Source organism: Mus musculus, chromosome 17 (assembly GCF_000001635.26).
Source record: "Mus musculus strain C57BL/6J chromosome 17, GRCm38.p6 C57BL/6J".
NCBI classification, from domain to species: domain Eukaryota; kingdom Metazoa; phylum Chordata; class Mammalia; order Rodentia; family Muridae; genus Mus; species Mus musculus.
The window spans coordinates 77,674,488-77,687,838 of record NC_000083.6 but is presented as its reverse complement, the minus strand read 5'-3'; the positions used below and the strand labels follow the sequence as shown (position 1 = coordinate 77,687,838).

The 13,351-nt window shown below is 36.2% G+C and overlaps 1 pseudogene; it reads left to right on the top strand.

Annotated features, from left to right (window-relative positions):
• Gm4711 (predicted gene 4711) lies at positions 383–1,410 on the top strand (annotated as a pseudogene).
• The last annotated feature ends 11,941 nt before the right edge of the window (positions 1,411–13,351 follow it).

The window sequence follows — 13,351 nt, the reverse complement described above, 5'->3', positions numbered from 1 at the left end:
ATAATTTAAGTTGAGTGTGTGTTTTGTAGCTTTGTCCTCACAAATTTTCCTACTATTTGCCTTTTTATTGTAAGTTATAGGTGTAATAGTAGTAATTTATATTGCTGATCAGAAGGGAATGAGATTACCTGTTTCAATGGTATCATTAGAAGCCCATTCTGGGTTATAGATTTACATACACCTTTCTTTGGTTTTCCTTCAGAGCACAAGCCAAATAACATTATGTTGTGTAGTGTTCCATGAGATGTGGAGTTAACATGCAATTTTACATAATACTAAGCTGTTTTCTTTACAATACCACTTATTAATATGCAGCAAAAAAGTGTGAAAGTATTGGAAACCAAGTAATAACATTATCAATAAGAATCTACATGTTAGTCCTCTCCTCCCCACCATAAGAACTAGGTCTGTTGTCTCCCGCTGCCCGAGATCTGCAAGCTGTGAGCCCAGGAGCTTCCACTTGGACTTTTGCAATCAGAGATAACAGCGATGGCTTCAAAATGGAGGGCTACTGCATTATGGTATTCACACCCAATGCATGCAAGATACTGGCAACATTATCATCAGGCAGTGATTTGCATGTGAAGCCACCAGAATGCCTACAGAAAACTCAGGGATTCCTATTTCACTTCCACATGGTTTTCCCCTCATGGAGTTCTTCCCCGGAACTCGCTTGCTTATGAGGCTGGGCATCCTTGGGACTCTCAAGGCCAGCACGCGGAGTTGGCAGGAGTCTCCCTATAATGTTTCCCATCTCAAAAGCCCCGGGCAGCCTCTGCATAACAGGAGTAGACCACAGGCATCCACAAGAGAAAACGAAGCACTGTGTGAAGAGGAGAGCTGGAGTCGGACTCAGATGATGAAGTGGAGTGTGACCTGAGGAAAATGGAAATCACCGAGGAGCTCTGTCAGAACTTCACACAGACTGAGAGTCACAGAGAAGAGCAATGGTGACAGCAGCAGCTAGACACAGAGAGCCTGAATGACTGTGTGAATGTGGACTATGGTCTGTACTTTAACCACCACAGGTCAGTGGAGCCCCCATCTGACTTCTCAGGGGGCCCTGAGAGCGGCACCAAGCAGAGATGAAGCACATATATGGGAACAGCGGTTCCAAGATCCTGGCCATGGGGACGGCTGTGCAGCTGAGCTTTGACAAGCACTGTGACAGAAAGTAGCCGAAATACTAGCCAATCATTCTCCTGAAGTTCTGAGTCCTGGGCACTGGGAACCTAGGCAATGCCTCACAGTTTCTAGCCTTTCCCTCTTTATCTCTTCTGGACAGTTTTTAGAGAAAGGGGCCTGTATACTGACATGGTAGATACAGTCTGTCAGCCACTTATAATTCTGTCAGTGGGAGATAGCCAACACAAGGACCACTCACTGACATCAAGTGATAATTGTATGTATTGCACTGACTCTCAATTTTCTCTGTAATAGTCCAGTTCACTGAAATCATTGCCTAGTCTTTTTCATTTTTAATTTCCTTCTTAAAACTGTCAGGAATGTCATAAAAGACTTAAGCCACGTGCCACTTATTCCTACCTTTTTTTTTTTTTTTTTTCGAGACAGGGTTTCTCTGTGTAGCCCTGCCTCTCCTGGAACTCACTTTGTAGACCAGGCTGGCCTCGAACTCAGAAATATGCCTGCCTCTGCCTCCCAAGTGCTGGAATTAAAGGCATGTGCCACTACCGCCCAGCCTTTATTCCTACTTTTTAAAGACCAGTTTTCACATAGCCCATGCTAGCTACAGACTCTTAAATCTTCCTGCTTCCACCACCCAAATGCTATCTTACAGGTTTGCACCCCCAACACTGGGCTTCTGTCCACATACTTTCTCTGACTGTAGCTCTTTGGATCCCTCTGTCATAACTGCCCAACTCTATCTTCATACTATTAAAACAGCCATAGTTACTGAATAAACAAATGAATATGACTGTATTTCAATAAAAAATACTTGTAAAAAACAAAACATAACAAACAAACAAAAAAAGGAATCTACCTGTCAGATATATAACAGTCAACCAAATGAATAACCTTGACTCCTTAGAATTTGCCTTGCATGAGAGAAGTCAGTCATTGAAAATGACTAACAGACAAATATATAGCAAGTTTTAAAACTAAATGTTTTAAAGAAAACAGTCCAATGAGGACATACAGCCAAACTGTCACAGAGACAGAGATAACAGATCATTTTCCCTTCAAAGGACATCTCAGACTGAGATGGGATATGCTGGAGTATGTACACATGTGTAGAGGTTTTGTTAGGAAGGCATAGGAACAGGCATGTGAAGAGGTGCCATGTTTGATGCTGACTTAACAAGTCCTATGAACTAAAAGGTGTTTATCATGGCTCAAGATGGAAAGGGTGACTAGTGTCTGAGCAATACACACACAGAACCTATACTGAGGACGCCAGTCTTCTCTTTGATTTAATGACAAATCACTGAAAAATTTAAGCATGAGTGTAATCAGGCCACATTTGAAATTGTCTTCGATTCATGGTACAGACACCCAAGGCTGGGTGTCGAGGCTCAAGTGAGGGAAATAAATTGAAGTGCACCAATGATGGGGCTAACACTGTGGTGTGGGCAGGACAACACCAACTAGTGTGAGCACAGCAGAGTGAATGGAGAAAGTCAGACTAATGGAGAACTCACATATGACCCCCATCTTCTAGGCTTGCACAATCAAAGCTAATGATAGCTCAGTTTATTGAGCTCTCAGACAATAAATAAATGATCACATTGGATTTCATTTCAGGGTTAAAATTTAAAAACCATATCTTATGAGTGTCAGATTTGGGGTTTTAATTATAGAGCCAAAGCAGAAGATGAGAAGGTTGCTTCACAGAAGCACCTGACCTCTGGGGAGGGTCTTAACTATTGATGCAACTTTGAAATCAGCAATGAGGCTCAAGTGGAATCATGAAGTGTGTAAGCCCACGAAGAGGCTTGAAACAGTGTCCAGAATATGAGGGGGCAGGCAGGAGAAAGAGATTATAGAATTCAAGTGAAGAGATTTTGGAGATATTAAAAGAATGTTCAGTCCTGTCAAATGCAGCATAAAAATTGAATATATGCATATAAATGTATTGAGTTGAGCAATTCAACTTTTTAATTAATTTACAAATGACATTTAATATCATAAATATAGTATAAGGTATATTTAGGTGGATGGAAAAGGAACAGAAACCATTTTGGAATTCATTTTTAAAATGCTAAAAATAGAAACTACCAATTATTCAACAATTTCGGAACTGAATATATGTAGCCAAAGAAAGTGAAGTCAAGACATCTAATGGATATTTGTATACCCACATTTTTGCAGTACCATCCATAGTAGTCAAGAGATGGAAGCAATGCCCTTCTATTAGTGAATGGATTTAGAAAATGGGGTACACATAAACAAATGGAATGTTATTAGGCCATAAGAAGAATGAAACCCTGTCACTCATGGCAAAATATATGAAAATGGAGAAGATTGTGTTAATTGAATTGAGACTAACACAGAAAGATAAATACCATATGTTCACTTCTACATGTAAAGCTAGAAAAGATCTCAAAGTAGCAGAGTAGAATAAAAATTGCTGGAGATTAAGAGGTGTGGAGAATAAATAAAAGTTGGCTAATAGATATAAAACTCTGTTACGTAGAAATAGTGGGTCTTAGAATTCAATAGTATAACAGAATAGAGCAATTTCTTCTTCACAATAGTATAGGAGTAGGGCTTGGTTTATTGCCAGTGTACAGGTCTAGTTCTATACTATGTATTTTGTGATAAAATGAAAGAGCTTACTATCTGCAAACATAAAGCTTGATAGGAGGGGGCTGGAGAGATGGTTCGGTGGTTAAAATAACTTACTCCTTTTCCAGAGGATATAGCTTTGATTTCTAGAATGCATATCAGGAGGCTCATAACTACCTTTCACTCCAGTTCCAGAGAGTCCAACTTGTCTAGTTTCCACACACACCTTCATTCACCTGCACTTATGCACATGTGCACACACACACACACACACACACACACACACACACACACACACACACATGCAGAGAGAGAGAGAGAGAGAGAGACAGAGACAGAGAGAGAGACAGAGAGAGAGACAGAGACAGAGAGAGACAGAGACAGAGACAGAGACAGAGACAGAGACAGAGACAGAGGGAGAGAGGGAGAGAACAGGGGATCCATCCCATAATCAGCCACCAAACCCAAACACTATTGCATATGCCAGCAAGATTTTGCTGAAAGGACCCTGATATAGCTGTCTCTTGTGAGGCTATGCCAGTGCCTGGCAAATATAGAAGTGGATGCTCACAGTCATCTATAGGATGGAACACAGGGCCCCCAATGGAGGAGCTTGAGAAAGTACCCAAGGAGCTGAAGGGGTCTGCAACCAGATAGGTAGAACAACAATACGAACTAACCAGTACCTCCAGAGCTTGTGTCTCTAGCTGCATATGTAGCAGAAGATGGCCTAGTCGGCCATCATTGGGAAGAGAGGCCCCTAGGTCTTGCAAACTTTATATGCCCCAGTACAGGGGAATGCCAGGGCCAAGAAGTGGGAGTGGGTGAGTAGGGGAGCAGGGCAGGGGGAGGGTATAGGGAACTTTCGGGATAGCATTTGTAATGTAAATGAAGAAAATATCTTTAAATAAATAAATAAATAAAATTAGAAATAAATCTTTTTAAAAAATGATAGGAAAAATATTGTGTCTGTCCTAATTTGATCGGCGTATATTGCAATAACACACAATACTTGATAAATACAGTGTATTTATTTTGTGCCAGTTCAAATGAAACCTGCAAAAGTGATAATAAAAAGATCTTTCCTTTTGGATTAAAAATCTAAGGAACTAAGGTTTTTCTGGGGCTAGTTAGACCGCTCAGCTGGTAAATGTGCCTGCTGCCAGGGTTGATGACCCGCATCCCATTTTCAAAGCCTACATGGTATTGTAGAGAACCAAGTTCAGTAAGGTGTTCTTTAATCTCCCTGCTCACACTGTGGTGTGCATTAACTGCCCCCTAAATAAACGTATAATATCTTTTAGATTGTGTGATGTTCAGACTAATTAAAAACTGCTCAAATTTTGTAGTCTAAAAACTACAAAATTCTAAAACATATATATAAACATATATATAAATTCGAATAATTGAACTCATAATTAAGTAAACTCAATGTTCTCTATTATAGAGCACATTCAATGAATTTCTATGAAGTTGCTCCATTTGCTTGTATCATGAAGAGCACAGTAAAATTAGTGAATGTGTGATTAGCTAAGGAAGTGTCATTTTATGGATAATTTACCTAAAGCTATTTCCCCCCTGATGTTAGTATTTCAATCAGCACCTTCAATGAGAAGAAAGAATGCTCTGTTTCTAGTTTAATCTACTTTGGAGAGAGATTACAGTGATCTTTTTAATATAAAAAAAAATTAAAGGGCTAGGATTCTTAGTGACACTGAAAATGTGATAGAAGTGATGTTATGTATGTTCCAGGGTAATTTCTAGGAAGCAAACATCAGAGGTGTAAGACAAACCAAATGACCTGGGTTTGTAATCTATATGAGATATAGTTGCTGTTCTCAGGAGAAGCATAGCCCATTAAGGCTACTATATTGTAAATAGTGAGATCTATTCCTCATGGCAGTGGGGTCAATGGACTATGAGGTGAATTGAATGCTCTGGAATGATGGCGTGCTATGGACAAGTTTGTATATTTTAGAACTTTTCCTAAAAAGGAGCAAAAATAACCTCTACTGACATTGATTCTAGGCAATAGAAATTTCTGTTTTTCTTATGTTACTAAAATCTAGAATGATTATCATGATGACATTCTGTCTGCATCTAAAGTTAAGGTTTCATCAGGTAAAGAAATGGCTGGTTCTCAGGGCTCTTTAACAGAGCTTCTTGGGTGATAACAACAACAACAAAAAAGACAGTTTTTGAATGACTTGAAAACTATCTGTGGAATTTTTACATGACTCTGTTTTTATCATTATATAGATATATTTATTTGCAAGAAGGAAATTATGTGTGACCGAATCTTGCACCAGATTAAGGATGCTATGAATCAACTATGTGGTAGTCATTTGACGAACTTGACAATAAATACAGCAAATGGCTTATAGATATAGAATTGTGTATGTCCCTTGTTAATAAAAAAAGGTCTGCATACCTTTTCTATAGGAAAATTTGTAATTTTTACCATGTCACTTTTAAATACATCAAAGTACATTGTTCATTTACTGAAATTCTTGGTATGGTTGCTTAGCATAGAGCAAGAAAAGAATGATTGTGGTAGATATTCTTTTTTTTTCTTTTTTCTTTTTATTACATATTTTACTTATTTGTATTTCAAATGTTATCCCCTTTTCAAATTTCCCCACCCTGAAACACCCTCTCCCATCCCACCTCCTGCTTTTATGATGGTGTGCCCCAACCCACTCACCCACTCCCACTTTTTTGCCCTCACATTCCCCTACACCAGGGCATCGAGCCTTCACAGGATCAAGGGCCTCTTCTCCCAGTGATCCGACAAGGCCATCCTCTGCTACATATAGGGCTAGAGCCATGGGTCCCTACATGTGTATTCCTTGCGATGGATATTCTTAACTCCTGATATTAGAAAGCACTCAAAATTTTACTTATCTTAACATTGTTTTAAGCTTTAGCTTCTTTTAAAGATGAGACATAATTAGATATATACCAATGATCTATCTGTCAAAATCAAGAATGGAAGAGAACCTTGGTCATCATCTGAATCTATATTGTTTCAAGTCCTAAAAATGTAAGAAATCCAAGTTAAAACAATATCAAAATACAAAATACACATCAAATTTCCAGAATCATTGTGAAAAGATGAAATGTAAAATATCTCAACTAGAAAGTTTATGACTGTTATGTGTTAACTTACTTTAGATATTGATTAAATAAATTGTGTTATAATATTTCTATCTGTCCTTTGTCAGAGTTTTTCTGGAACATAAGTTACAAACAAGGCTTACATTCTGCTCCTCTTAGAGATCACAGCTCCAGATGAGTCTTTTCAGTCCATAGGCTAGAGAAACAACTATTTATTAATTGATTTGATTTGTCCATTTCCAGTCCATTGATATTCACACCACACTAACTTTGAGTAGGGCTTCAATATGTTTAGTATGCGTTGTAATATTTGATTTTATAGCAACCTAGCTGTGAATATAGATTAGGAATTACACATTTCAGTTTATAGAGAAGGCACAGAAGTTTAAGTAAATTGGTGAAGGTCTCATGTGTATAAAGTAGGAGGCGTGACCTGGACATCATTTTCATGAGTCTTACATGATGTGGTTTATTGCCACCAGCCACTATAAATGTAGGGATTAGAGGAGGTAGGACAGCTGTTTTTTTCCTCTCTCTTACAACCTGTCATAAATGAGGGATTAGTGAGAGAACACTCAGTAACATATTTCAGGTCCCTAGTTTTACGGTAACTATCAGTCATTTTTTAACCTATCATAAAAACAGAAAAGGGAAAAACAATACTACATCCAGACTTCAACAGAGTACTTCACAGAACTTCCAAAGTATTTTTGTGAGAGTAACAGTTTTGAGCAATTGATTAAAATCATAATCACCAGCTTTCTCTAAATTATTAATATCTGTTAATACTTCAGTGACAAGGTGATCTGGAAATCTCTAGGAACAGTGCCAGTGCCCCATGCTGTGCAGTATGGTTTTATATCCCCTGGTCTTGCTACCATGATAATGCTGCTTCTACCTCTTTCTTGCCTAATGCTAGAGTTGGCGACCATAGAATTACCTGCTAACAGACGTTATATATGCGTTGCTTATTAACTAATTAGCTTGTGACCCTCATAATTGAAAGTTGTCACTTGTTTCACACCATGACTAGAACCCAGCTTAATTCTTCCAGTTTATGACTATTTTGTTTTTAATGTGCCTGTTGACTGCATTCTACCTACCACGGTTCCATGTTCATTAGTGCTGTTTATGTTTTTCCTCTTATTGAGGACATTTGATATATTTCATCCTTTTGAATAATGCATAGTCCCTGTTTTGGCTACTTGGTAGTGAGACATGATGCATGGTAGCTTGCTTTCCAGAGTCCTGTTTGGGCAGTTTCCCACCTGCTACTCCTCCTTGGATTTTGTTATAATTTGACCCCAGTTCCCTTCATATGTGTTCGTTCTGTTCCCAATGAAACTGCTCTGGCTCTCAAGAACAAGTCACTTTCACTTTCACTCTATTTGTAACTCTTATTTAAACATGTGAATTTGTCTCTTCTATCTGAGACTTACTAGACAGAAATCACTAGGAAGATGTTTATATTTTCTTCACAGTATGACACTTACCATTTACTCTGAAACCAAAGATCATACATTTATAGTTGACTCTCTATGGTTATTAGTTGTGTATTGAGGTTAAATAAATGTTCTAACACTCAAATTTTCTAATAAAAAAATGGAAATAACAATAGTGTATTCCTTAAAATAGTGCTATGTGTATTAAATAAGGTAAAATCTGTCAAGTATCTACAACACTTTACACATAGTAAGTGCTGTAGAAGTGTCATAAGTCATAATTTTCAATGTCATTTGGAAAAAAAATGTTTGGAGACCCTTGGAATTGAAAAGAGTTCTCTGATATTTGTTCCCTTACTCTTTAAATATCTGTCTTTTTTTTCTACAACAGGCACATTCCCACCCTCAAGTGGTGCCTTCCCAGATGATGGTGGTCATTTTCAATTGTCACTTTATTGTCAGGGGTGTGGGATAGAAGATATTATTTCATTGGGAGGACAATCTTGCACACCAAGTGAATATTCCAAATCATTATGATATTTGAGCAATCACTGGATTTGTAAACAGAAATCCCATGTCTAATTATTTAAAGCCAAGATTTAACTTTCTCACACATGGGGAATTAAAGGTTTTTCAGTTGCTTATTTTCGTGCATTTGTTTTACAACTTTAATGCACAATAAATTCTTTCGGTGTGTAACTCACCAAATAGCAAAGAGAAAGTGTGTTCTCCTCTGGAGCCTTACCAATCACTATCTCTCATGACTATGCTACTCCTGATTTTTATTCAGTATTCGTATGTGCAGTTGTCACAGGTAGGACCAGCATCTGTTGATGCATCGTTTTCTTTTTTGTAGTTTGCATGTGATGTGCTCAATCAGGTTTAATTTGAGACATATACTATCGCATTCTAGGTATTTTTCCTCTATCCATCCACCTGCCTGGGACTTAAGGTACTGTATTAATTTCTTTGATATTCTGTTTATTATTATGTTTTGCCACCTATTGACTTCATTTTATTATAGCTATATTTGAAGTATCCAATGCATTTGTTATTTTATGTCATGAGATAGGCTTGAGTTTCAAAATTCCCTGAAAGAAATTTGTCAACATTGTCATTCAAAAACAATGTTTCATGATTTTAAAATATGCCTAGTGGTTATGATAAATTCTTATTTGATTATTTCTGTCTTTTAAATGTTTTATGTGATTTAATGGTAATACATTTTATTTACCAACATGGCTTTCTATTCTTTATGGAAGGAAAATACTGCCTTGATTCCTTTTGAATCTATTCACAACTGGCATCCAATAAGTGGTGTTGGCAGCCGGACTCAGATTTAAAGTGAAGCAGGAACATTCTGAAAGTGGAGTCAGAAGTTTAAGGTAAATTGAAAATAGAGTGCTTGAAAATGTGAGTTCACCATGAGGAAGCCTTCAAAGCTAAAGGACAAGGGAGACAGAGAATGCCTGCCGGGCTGCAATAGAAAGTGTGATGCTGAGGAAAATGCAAAGTTTAGCTGTAAGACAGATGCAGCTCCACCCTGGCAGTGCTCAGCACAAGCATCAAAAATTTATTACTGTGAAGCACACAGAATCCTAGGCTTTTTCTAGGAGGACAGGAAGCATCAGCCACATAAACCTTGAAGTTGGGTATCTGTTGCTTCACACACATGCCTAGACATATGCAGATGAGATTTCACTGATACTTTCATAGCAATGTCTGTTTTGAAAGATCAAACAGGAAGAAATGCAGAAAACAAAGGAGTCAATTTTCAGTTCAGTATGTTGTTCTATATAGCCTATAAGTAGCCTCTACCTTACTCATTTGAAATTACTAAAATTGTAATTTAAAGGTCAACAATATCCACTGTGGCTAAAATGTTGTGAAAAAAGTGTTCCATTTTTGCCTCTGTGTGTGTGTGTGTGTGTATGAAAACTGTGTGCTCATATGTATATGTAAATGTATATGCCTGTCATATATAAATATGTATATTTTTAATAAAATGACTGCTTTATTATGTCATCCTTCGTAAAGAAAACCCTGGGTTGTGGAATTTCCTTTACCTGTTAAGACAAATGTTTAAAATATAGAGACATAAACTTGTCTGACAAGTACATTTTAAAACAAAGAAAATATTTCACATTTTAAAAGTTATTGAATAGAATATGAAATAACAATGTCCATTGTGATAAGCTGTAGATGAGTAAGAATTACATTCATACATTATGTGGGAAGCATAATCAGTAATGTTCAAAAATAAAATCTGATAGTTTAATATCAGATATATATTGTTTAATATCATTTAATATATTAGCATTAAAATATTAAAAAGCAATAAAACTTAAGGTCAAGAAGAAGAAAAAAGGAGGATTTTTTTACTCCACATTTTAGGTTATATGCATTTTAAAGCACATGTATTATATTTCTAAAATAACATTTTATTGATAAAAAGAAACAGTAGATGTAATAAATATTATTAATAATGCTACTTAACAGAGTCTGATTTTAGATCAATTCTTTAAGGCATGGTTGCTGTGTTCAGTGACCCTTTCCTTTCTCTTACCTGCTTTATTAGATCACCAGGTGCTTACTGAATATTTACTATATGAAGCACATTTAAATATTTATGTAAGATGTTATCAGATAATACATGCCTTTTCACAAGACCAATATTCTTGAACACATATTGAGGAATGAGACAATGTATAAGATCAGAAGTATTAATTTTAGCTATTGCAATCAATCATATTTCATCAAGACAAAATATTCAAGTTGTTAAAGACAGCATTTCACAATGTTTATTCTTCACACACAATGTTAATATTGCATGTTTAAAAGAAATAAAAATATTAGCTGAGAAAATCACAGAAATAAAATAAAATAAGTAGCAAAAATTTCAAAGAAATTCATAATTTTTTATCAAAGAGCTAATCTTTCTGGTTTAAATTAGTCATTTTATGAAAAAAAACTCCCTAATTTAAATGATTTTAGTGTTATTTTTCTTTATTTTTCTGACAATCTTATTTCCAGTCTCACAATTATTTCTAAAAATGAATAGGGTAGGGTACCTTTTACAGAAAGTTGCCTACATATGATATTGTTACTTTAAATCATAATTTGAACAACATGGAATTTGATTTTTCTTATAAATGACTTTGTATGAATGAAACATTAGACACACTTAGTAGTGTAACAAGCTGAATTAGATTACATAGGAAATTTATAATGCGAGTGAAATACCATACAGACAGAAAAACAGACAGAAACACACTCTTGAAGACTGCTTTTAAAAAATAAGTCTGCTTCATTTTACTAATATGAGACACACCTACTCTATTTGTATAAATACTTGGAACAATTTATCTTCCCATGGTCTCCACAGCTAACAGACTGCCAACCCTCTGTTACCATCTTTCACAAGCAAACTTCAGGAGAGTTTCAAAATATAACCACTGAATATTTGGAAAACTGTTTTCATCATATTCATTAGCTTCTGTCTTTCAAAAATTTGTTCCATTGGTAAACTTAATTTTTATCACTATGCCTATATTTGTGACAACCTTCTGTTTTTTATTGTGGCATTTTGAAGAATGTAATACTTCTAAGAAAAAAAATGTAATATTGTAGAATTTCTCAGTATTGGTGTATCTTCCCAGACAAGCTTCTGATTTTTCACTTTCTCCTCACCCTCTACAGTTATTTATATCAGATTCAGATATTAAAATCTTGGCATTTCCTTGCTGTTCAGATTAGCTGCAAAGCCATCTTATTATACCGTCTTTTATTTGACTCGATTGTTCTCGACTCTTTGTCTTATAGCTCATTATTTAGCTGAAAGTTAATTTGGCAGTTAGTTGACTTAGCTATTTAAAAATAAGCTGTACTTTAAGGATGTTCATGTTGACTACTTGTAGAACTCAGTTTTTAGGGAGGCTGGATCTTGCCTTATGACCTTTAACAACAAGAGCAACAAAATCCAAGGGAGGCATGCCCCTAATACACACATGAATACATCCCACACTACTTAGATCAAACAAGTAGCAAGCATAAGGGTCAAAAAGTCAGTGTGTCAATGGGAATCATGTTAATTATTATTTCACTAATATTTGAAATATTGTTTGGGTTTAAATAATTATTATCTATCTTTAGTTACATTATTTTCCATCCTTAAAATACCTCTGGAGATTGACTTAACAGACTATTTTAAGTTGGAATTTTAATATACATATTTATAATAATTAGCCAGTTATAAATAGACTGTATCAGACAGTACTAATTTAAAAATTTGGGAGATAATGATAATTTCTGGGGAATGTCCCAGAAATTTCTCAAAGACTCTGTGTTGTGTGTCACCTTCCCAAATAAACTAAATTGCATGTGAGAAGGAAGCATAAAGTCTCTTAAAGTAGTACCTGGTGTGGAAGTCTAAGGTTTTAATCCAGGCATTTTGACTTCTCTTTCTCTGTGCTTGGTTGTTAGAGTGTGTCTTTGTCCTGGGAGAACTGTATATGTTTTTTAACAGGTGACCAGAGGCATCTTGCTTTCTAGTATATCCATCATAGGGTATGAAAAGTTCTGGAGTCTAGATGGAGTATTTTAGTTTATAAGGCTTTGCTGTTTATATATTTCTCCATAAACTTTGGGATTCCTCCTACCTTCAGCCCTTCATTTCCAATGCCCATAGAAATGGCAGACATTCTATAGGAGTGTTTCTTGAATGCCCCTGTATTCAACACTATTGGTGTCAAAAAAAAAAAATCTGTATGAAGATGAGGAGCAATGGCCTCCATTTGTCAATCAACTGCAGAAGGCATCTTTTCACATTCATCTAGCAATGAAACATCAAATGGTTATTTCTTAGAGAGATCACACAGCGCTAGGATGACACTTGCAAAAGCTTGTGAACTCTGTCCTGAGGAGGAACCAGATGACCAAGATGCCCCAGATGAGCATGAATCACCTCCACCAGAAGATGCTCCTTTATACCCTCATTCCCCTGGATCTCAATATCAGCAGAATAACCATGTGCATAGACAGCCATA